Source organism: Panthera onca, chromosome C2 (genome assembly GCF_046562875.1).
Source record: "Panthera onca isolate mPanOnc1 chromosome C2, mPanOnc1 haplotype 2, whole genome shotgun sequence".
NCBI lineage: Eukaryota > Metazoa > Chordata > Mammalia > Carnivora > Felidae > Panthera > Panthera onca.
The window spans coordinates 105,079,537-105,088,878 of record NC_138347.1 but is presented as its reverse complement, the minus strand read 5'-3'; positions in this window follow the sequence as shown (position 1 = coordinate 105,088,878).

Sequence of the window (9,342 nt, the reverse complement as noted above, 5' to 3'; positions counted from 1 at the left end):
GTTTTTTGGTAATTTTATATATTTGAAAACCCCTGTAGAAATTTAAATGAATTTAAATGGTCGTATTCTTTTCTTTAGATCTGCATTTCTGAAGCAGATAGCACATAGTATTTCTTTAGAACAATAATTTGTCACATGTTGAAATTATTCTTTAAAAGTATAAACTCCTATACAATTATTAGGGGCTATTTTAAATGTCTTTTTTTTTCTTTCAATAACTCTATGTATGTAAGGATTTAAAACTAAGGCAGTAAAATTCATGGTCCAAAAGGGCTGTCAATCTTCAGGTAGCCCTAAGGACATGGCACGCTGTTGGTGCTTAATAATGATGTATCCTAATCATTAACATAGACTCTTTCTTTGTTTTTAGAGTGTTATAGAAAATCTTGTATAGAAGATGTGCCAACTTTTGGGGATAGTTGTGTAAAGTGCTTGAATGTGGAAGCCACAGACGTTCACAGTGTCCTCACTGAGGTCCCTGTACACCAAGTAGATTGCAGAAGATTCCAAGATTGGTTAATTCAGTGCTGGATCACCAAGGACCAAGATTCTATATTTCTACTCTGCTATATATCTCCACTGGGTCACATTTATCCTCAAGCTGTTTGCCTTTCTGGTAACTTCCCATCCAGACATAAGGGTGCCCAAAGGAAGAAGAGAGGTCTGGCTTACTCATTATGTTCTAACTTCCCTCTATGGGAAGAAAAGGATGTTGCTTTCTTTTCCCACCATATACATGCCCTTTCCTAGCCCTCCATTCTCCCAGTAGTTACATCACAATTTTGTCAGAGATATATTCAGTGTTTACATTCTCGTGACTATTTACACATTATTCAGACTGAGTCAGATGTTATCTTATGAGTTATAGTTTCTTTCTTGTACAACTTTGTGTCTTCCCTAGAGTTAACAACTACCTACTTCTATTTACTTGTTTTTTTTACATTTATTTATTTTTGAGAGACAGAGAGAGACAGAGTGTGAGGAGAGGGGCAGAGAGAGAGGGAGACACAGAATCAGAAGCAGGCTCCAGGCTCTGAGCTGTCAGCACAGAGCCCAACACAGGGCTCGAACCCATGAACCGTAGGATCATGACCTGAGCTGAAGTCGGATGCTTAACTGACTGAGCCACCCAGGTGCCCCTGTTTACTTATTTTGAACATACTTAACTACTGATTCAACCAAAAAGTCTCCATTAATCATCTAAATTCCTCTCAAGATGTTGAGAAACATAAGAAATGCATCAAATCATATTCCTAAAGAATTTTCTCTTGGAGACTTCTGACCTGTTCTAATCAGAGCTAGCTGCCATTTGGGGATCCTTGTTTAACATCATCCTAAGATGTTCTTTTTCCGTCTCTTGTCTCTCCAATTCTCTTTTTTTGGTGTACTAGTTAGTTTTTGTGGTAATCTCCCTTAAAAAAAAAAAAGGAATGAATCAGAGGTAATTTTATGAGATCCTGAAAATGTCTTTTTCTTATCTTCATTTGATTGATAGCTCTGTGGGTATAAAATTACTGATTGCAAAATATTTTGCTTCTGATATTTTGAGGACATCTCTCCACTTTCTTTTAGCTTCCAGTTTCGCTGTTGAAAAATCCAGAGCTGTTCGGATTCATCATCCTTTTTTACATAATCTGTTTTCTTTTCTCTCTCGAAACTTGTAGGATCATATCCATGACCCCTGTGCTATGAAATTTAATGAGACTATGCCTTGATGTGAGTCTGTTTTCATCTATGTTGACAGCCACTCGGTGGGCTCTCTTTCCTTTAGTTCTAGAAAATTTTGTTGAACCATTTCTTTGTTGATTTTTTTTTCAGTTCCACATTATAAAACTATTTTTAATTGCTAATGCAATGAGCAAAAAAGATAAATTTTTAAATGTTCAACTTTCACTTCTTTGGTTACTAGTGATGTTGAGTATATTTTCATACTATGCCTACTATTTTTTATTTCCTACGTTAATTATCTTTTTGTGCCCTTTGTTTATTGCACTCCCTTTCTTTCCAGCAGGACTTTATCTACTTATAGATAAATGGTTCTTCAGCCATTATAAAAGTATAAAGAACAAGAAAAAACACAGAAAGAGAATTGGTATGGTCCCACCACCCAAAAATAGCCCAGCCACAGTAGATAATTTGGTGTTTTCTTCCATCTTCCTTTCCTTTTTGTTCTAAGCATATGATTGTGGACGATGTTGTTTTCTGATAAAGTTGTGATCATTCTTTTTTCTTTTTTTTAATGTTTATTTTATTTGAGAGAGCACTCACATGCTCACATGTCAGTGAGGGAGGGGCAGACAGAGAGAGGAACAGAGGATCTGAAGTGAGCTCTGCACCGACAGCAGAGAGCCCCATGCGGAGCTTGAATTCACCAACCGAACTGTGAGATTGTGACAAGGGCTGAAGTCAGGTGCTTAGCCATCTGAGCCACCCAGGTGCCCCATGTTGTGATCATTCTGTTTGTACAGTTCTGTGCTCTACAATCCTACTTTTATTTTTAAACCTCTAAAGAAGACACTTTGAAATGTGTGAGTCACTCAATTCTTTTTTTAAACTTTTTATCAAAGAGTTCTCTCCTATAAAATCCTAATTTTCACTATGCCCACTTGCTCTGAAATCAAAGCAGGGAAAGGGCTGTACCTCTGGAAACATGTGTAATTGGAAAATTTAAAAATAGTTCTGTGACAGGGTCTGGGTGGCTCAGTTGGTTGAGCATCCAACTCTTGATTTCGGCTTAGATCATGATCTCTGGTTTGTGAGTTCGAGTCCCATGTCGGGCTCTGTGCAAACATGCAGAGCCTGCTTGGGATTCTCTCTCTTCCTCTGTCTCTCTGTTCCTCCCCTGCTCATGCGTGCTCCCTCTCTCAAAATAAATAAAAACGTTAAAAAAATAATTCTGTGATGAAAGCGAGTTAGTTTAAGATAAGGATTGTGAATCTCTTAAGATTCCAAGCTCAGGAATTCCCCACTCTTGGCAGATCCTTCCGATTTCTCTCTTTCTCTCAAGAACTGTACCTAGACCCTCTCTATTCTCTCCTTCTAAGCACTCAGGTCCTCTTGCCATCTTTCTTTCCTCACTGCCCATTCTAGATCCTGGTGGCCTGGGTGGCCTCACCCCTGGACCTTATTGCCCCAGAGATTGTCACGACTCACTCCCGCACCTCCTTCCAGCCTTCACTGCCTGGTCACACACACTCCCGCCCACCTCACGCCATACTCCCAATTCCTTATACTCTGTTCCATAGTTTTTGTTCCTAACTGCACAAACTTACTGTTTTTATTATTTACTCTGTATTCTCTATCCACCCCACTCCTGAAGTTAGAGTTCTTTGTTATGTTCACTAATGTACCCCCAAAATGACTAGAATAATGCCGGGCACACAGCATGTATCAATCAATAACTTATTAATTTTGTTGGATGAAAAAATGATTGCTCAAACAAGCACTCCACCTGCCTTTACCATCCTGGCTTTCTCCCACATTCACTGTGTCAATTTCCAAACTGGAATTTAGCCAACACTCATTTTTTTCAGCTTCTGATGCTGTGGCTTCTGGTATTTTCAGGCTGCTGAGAGTCTGCCCAGTGGATCCACCACAGAATCATACTGCTGAAGCTCATATGTGCCTTTAATCATACCTAGCCATCTTTGTATTTATCTCTCTAGCAAATTCCACACTGTGATGTTCCAGAGCACCTTTTCCTTCTGAATTCGTATAGAGCCAGATTTGTGGTCCACCTGTAGCCAATGTTCAAACTTGAGCAATTGTTTCCATTTCTGCAATAGTTTTTTTTTTTTTTCCAGCTCTTATTTTGTACCTACTCTTGTTGGCCTCATTCCCTCACCTACTTCTAACTTAGGCAATCTTGCTGAATTTTCAATCCACTCACAAGCTGCTTTAAATCATTTTGTTTTAACAGACGGTTGTAAGCTTTTTTTTTTTATGTTCCTCTGTGATTTTTAAAAGCTCTCTGCAGCTGAATGTTAATGGCTGCATTGTATTCCATTATATGATAATGTACTTAACCTATACTGATGTTCAACATAGATGTATTTTTCATTTATTTTGTTATCATAAAAACCTAGAGACATAAATCTTTATTTTACATTTCTTCAAATGCCTTATGGTAGATAACTAGATTTATTGGGGTCAAACTGTATAAATATTTTGAGATGTATGATAAATTTTGCCAAATTTCTTTTCAGAAAAGCTGTACTGATATATGTTCCTAGGCACAGTGATTATTTCAGTATACTCTCGCCAATAATAGGTGTTCTCATTTTATCATTATTTCCCAACTGGATAGACAAAAAAAAAAAATGGTATTTTATTTTAACTATCTCTTTGGTCATTCATATCATATTTAACATTTTTTCACATCTTTGTTAACTGTACTTTACTTTTTACAAATTGCCTATGAATGTTTTTTTTTCTCATTCATCTATTGGAGGTATTCATGTTCTTAATCATTTTGTGTGTGCACTTGATAAATTTAGTGTAGGAATTATGTGTAACATCTAGCAGAAGTAATTTTCCAGTCTGATGATTGCCTTTTCATTCATTTTTGCCTTTTACATATGTACACGCTGTTTTTAAATCTTGTTAGAGCTATGTATCTTTGCCTTTGGGATCTTTGCATTTGCTTTTAACTTTAAAGAGTTTTCTCTGATCCAGAAATTTGATACTGTGTTCTGGTGTTTGTTTTTAACAGTTTAAGATTTAATAAAAGTTATTCTTTATATATTGGCACGTGTTCTCATATACATGTTTCCCCCAACTAACCAACCACTGATGTTCCAGTTTTGGAGTCTGAGCTGGACCGGCAAATAACACCATTTCCCCCTTGTGAATTACAAACCACTTAATAGATGAAGATACAATTCTTACATATGGAGAACAAACAGAGGGTTGCTGGAGGGGTTTGGGAGGGGGGGATGGGGTAAATGGGTAAAGGACTAAAGGAATCTACTCCTGAAATCATTGTTGCACCACGTGCTAACTAACTTGGATGTAAATTATTAAAAAAAATGAATTCTAGAAAGAAAAAAGAGAGAGATGAAGATACAATGTGGGCAGATGTTGTCTTCTTATTTCTTTAAAGCTGATAAGAACACGTAATTTTAGATAAACACCCAGTCTGCTAATACACCTCCTCTCTGGAGTAGGCTGCCTCCCGACCAAGTCCTGATAGACCCCCAGCCAATGCCAGAAGTGCCGGAGAAGGAACTTCCTCACTAAGAGATGCCAGAGCAGAGGGCAGACCTGCATCCTTCTCTGTGGGCCAGCCAGCTGAGCTAAATGAGGGAGGAGGGGCTTGAGCTGCAAGCGCTCTTGTTTCTGGTTCTAAACTCATCAGTCAGGTATTTCCCTCCTCCTCCCGTAGAAAGGGGAAAGTGAGGGCTTGGGAGGAGAGCAAGCAATGTGACTCTAATTGATGACCCTGTACATAGAAACACACACTCAGGAAAACAGCTTCTCTCTATTTCCTCCTCCAACCCCCCTCCCACCCCCCAACCAACATCTAGCACCACTCATTGGAGAACCCTTCACTGCCGTCCTGTTTTGTGATGCTATCTTTATCATTATTCTGTGTGTCTGTGGGCTACTTCCGGCCTGTCCTGTTTCACTAAACTAACAGTAGAAACAAATTGATAATATTATTGTTCTTTTCTGTTGTCTTTTACTTTCTGGGAAAGCTGACCCCTCCTCACCACCCCTCTTCTTCTTTTTATTTTTTTCCTCAAAACGTATTAGTTATAGCGTCTGTTGTCCTCTAGATGCACTTTAGAATGATTTTGTCATATTCCAAAAATAACCCTATTGGGATTTTGATTGGAGTTATAACCAGAAAATTAATTTGGTAGGAATTGACATCTTTATATTATTCAGTCCTGCCATCCAAGCACATGGTATGGTTCTATTTATTGAAGCCTTCTTTTAGATCTTGTAGTAAAATCTTGTCATTTATTCATATAAGTCTTTCATATTTCTTGTTAAGTTATTCCTGGATAGTTCATCTCTTTTGTTGCTATTGGGAATGCAGCATTTTTCCCATCATGTTCCCTCACTGGTTATGGTTAGTATATAGAAAATCTAGTAATTTTCAGATACTTATCTTTATATGTGTGTGCATATCTTTCATATATCAAGTCATTCTTTTCACTCTTTTATTAATAATGTCAATATTCCCCTGGACCTTACTCCCCAAATCCTCTCAGATCTCCTTCTTGCAAGGAGATCTCTCCTTGTTCTCTCTTCAGTCCTCACCATCCTTGACATCTTTGCTGACCACTCTCTTCCTATCTAAAAAGCTATTATTGGTGGTGGGGGTGGAGGTGGGGGGCCTGGGTGGCTCAGTTGGTTGAACACCTGGTTCTTTGCTGCAATTCAGGTCATCATCTCAGGTAACGATCTCATGGCTGGTGGGTTCGAGCCCTGCATCAGGCTCTGTGCTGGCAGCATGGAGCCTGTTTGAGATTCTCTATCTCTGCCCCTCCCCTCCCCTCCCCCCCCCCCGTCTTTCTCTCTCAAAAATAAGTAAATAAAAAGCATTTTTAAATAAAAATAAAAAGTTATTATTGGGGCTTCTGGGTGGCTCTGTCGGTTAAGCGTCCGACTCTTGATGTCAGCTCAGGTCATGATCTCACAGTTTGTGGAATTGAGCCCTGAGTCAGGCTCTGTGCTGACAGCATGGATCTTGTTTGGGATTCTCTCTCTCTCTCTCTCTCTCTCTGCCCCTCCCCCACTGCACCTGTGGGCTTGCATTCTTTTGCTCTCTCTCTAAATAAACAGTTTTTTAATAAAACAAAAAATAAAAAGCTATTATTTATTAAGTGCCTCTTGTGAGTCAGGAATTGTGCTAAGTGTTTTATTTAGATTATTGTGTTCAGTCCTCATGATAGCCTTATTTTAGGTAGGTCTTTTTCTACTCATCTTACAGATGGGGAAACTGAGACTTAGAAAGATTAGCAAAATTCCCCACACAAGGTAAGTAAGGGGCAGTATTGGGCATTCACATGTTCAAAACCGTTTCAATCCTCGGTTGTCCTTTATGACATTTTGTTAGCCTTGTTCTTTCTTCTCATCCTGTATCTCTGTTGTTTGTTTTTAAAATTGGGGAAATTTTCAGTCATGATTCTTTCAAATATTTTTTCTGAAGTTTCCTCTTTCCATCCTCTTTCTAGGACTCTGATGACAAAAACGTTAGACCTTTCGGTATTCTCCCACGGAAGAAAAGGACTCTGCTCTTTCTACCCCCCTCCAAATGTTTTTTCTCTGTTGTTCAGATTGGATAATTTCTACTGATTTGCCTTCAAATGTACTGACTCTTTCTTCTGTTATCTGAGGCCTGCTATTCAGTCCATCTGGAGAGCTTTCTATTTTGGTTATTGTCTTTTTCAGTTCTAAAATTTCCATTGGTTCTTTTTATATCTTCTATTTCTTTGCTGAGTCTTTCTATCTTTCCATTCATTTCAGACTGCTTGCCTTTACTTCTTGGAGCATCTCTATACTCCCTATTTTAAAGTTATAATTCCAAAATCTGTGTCATCTCAGCAGTATTATCTGTTACTTATCTTTTCTTCTGTGAGTTGACATTTTCTTGGTTCTTTGTATGATTAACAATTTTAGACTGTACTTTTGACATTCTACATGCATGCAATGAGACTTGGGGGTCATGCTTACATCCTAAGGGAAATTTTGATATTTTAGTTTTAGCAGGCAATTAACCTGGTTGGGTTCAGGCCACAAGTTCCAACCAGTTTCTGTGGGTCATAGTTCTAACAAGAGTTCAGTTGCCAGTGTCTTTGCAGGGCTACTCAGATCTGTGCCCTGTGAGTGCTGTCCAGTGACCAGTGAGGGACCAGCATGGTGTCAGTCCACAGATCAGTTCTCATAGTCCGATAATCTGTTTAGGATCACACATATGCAGGTCAAAGGTCAGCCCAGGGGTTCATAAACAACTTGATAGGGTGGATTTCCTGAGCTTTTCTGTCTTGATGATCTTCTTGATACTTTTTAATTCCCGTAAGCTTCCCTTTTCAGTCTGGGTGTTTAGTTCCCGCTCCACTGTGTACTTCCCACAACACAGTGCATGCGTTCCCAAACATGAAACGTGCACTCAATATGATAAGGCCAATTTTCATGCCATGTCTCCTCCCTACCCCCAGACCAGTAACAGTCAGCAGGGAGATGCCTAGAGCTGATGAGCTTGCACCAGTTAGGCCGCTCCTCAGGGGCTGAGGATGGGCTGGATATCTGACAAAATCAAAGTGCTATGAAGAACAGGGAAATGGCTGTTGAGTAGACAATGAGTGGTGTCCATACACTGCTTCTTTCCTCCTTTTCTTCCTTAAACCTTAAACCACTAAATGTCACCAACACCCTCCTAATCACTCAGGCTTTTAAAACTTTCGTGTTTTTTTCACTCCTGTGCCTCTCCTCCCCACCCACACCCCTGTGAACATCCAGTCAGGTGCTCAGCCTAAAGATGCTTCTTCACCAAAGCTTCACCAATGCTTCTTCTCTTTGATATTCTCTGTCTAGCCAATTTTAAAGCCTCTTTAGTCTCCTTGCCCTCAGCTGCATGTTAGGGTAGAACAAGAAGATGAAAGTAGCCTGGATCCCTAATCCCATGTAACCACCAAACCCACTTTGGCTATTTCCACCCACATTGTTAAGAAAGTGAGCTAGAGAAATGCCTATTTTATTTAAGCTGTTGCTACCTTTGTCTCTCAAATGACATCAATATTTACATCTTTAATACTACAATGCATGGACGGGTGCAGCCACTCTGGAAAACAGTATGGAGGTTCCTCAAAAAATTAAAAATAGAACTACCCTATAATCAGCAATTGCACCACTAGGTATTTATCCAAAATACAGCAAAAATCAGCAAAATCCAAATCCAATCCAAAAATCAGCAAAAATGCTGATTTGAAGGGGCAGGCACATGCACTCCAATGTTATAGCAGCACTACTGACAATAGCCAATGTATGTAAAGAGCCCAAATGTCCATCGACTGATGAATGGATAAAGAAGATGTGGTGTATATATACAATGGAATATTACTCGGTGATCAAAAAGAATATAATCTTGTCATTTGCAACAATGCAGATGGAACTAGAGTGTATTATGCTAAACAAAATAAGTCAGTCAAAGAGACACAAATATCATATGATTTCACTTATATGTGGAATTTAAGAAACAAAATAGATGAGCATACGGGAAGGGAAGAAAAAATAAGAGAGGAGACAAACCATAAAAGACCTTTAAATACAGAGAACAAACTGAGGGTTGCTGGTGGGGTGTTGGGTAGGAGGATGGGCTAAACAGGTGATGAG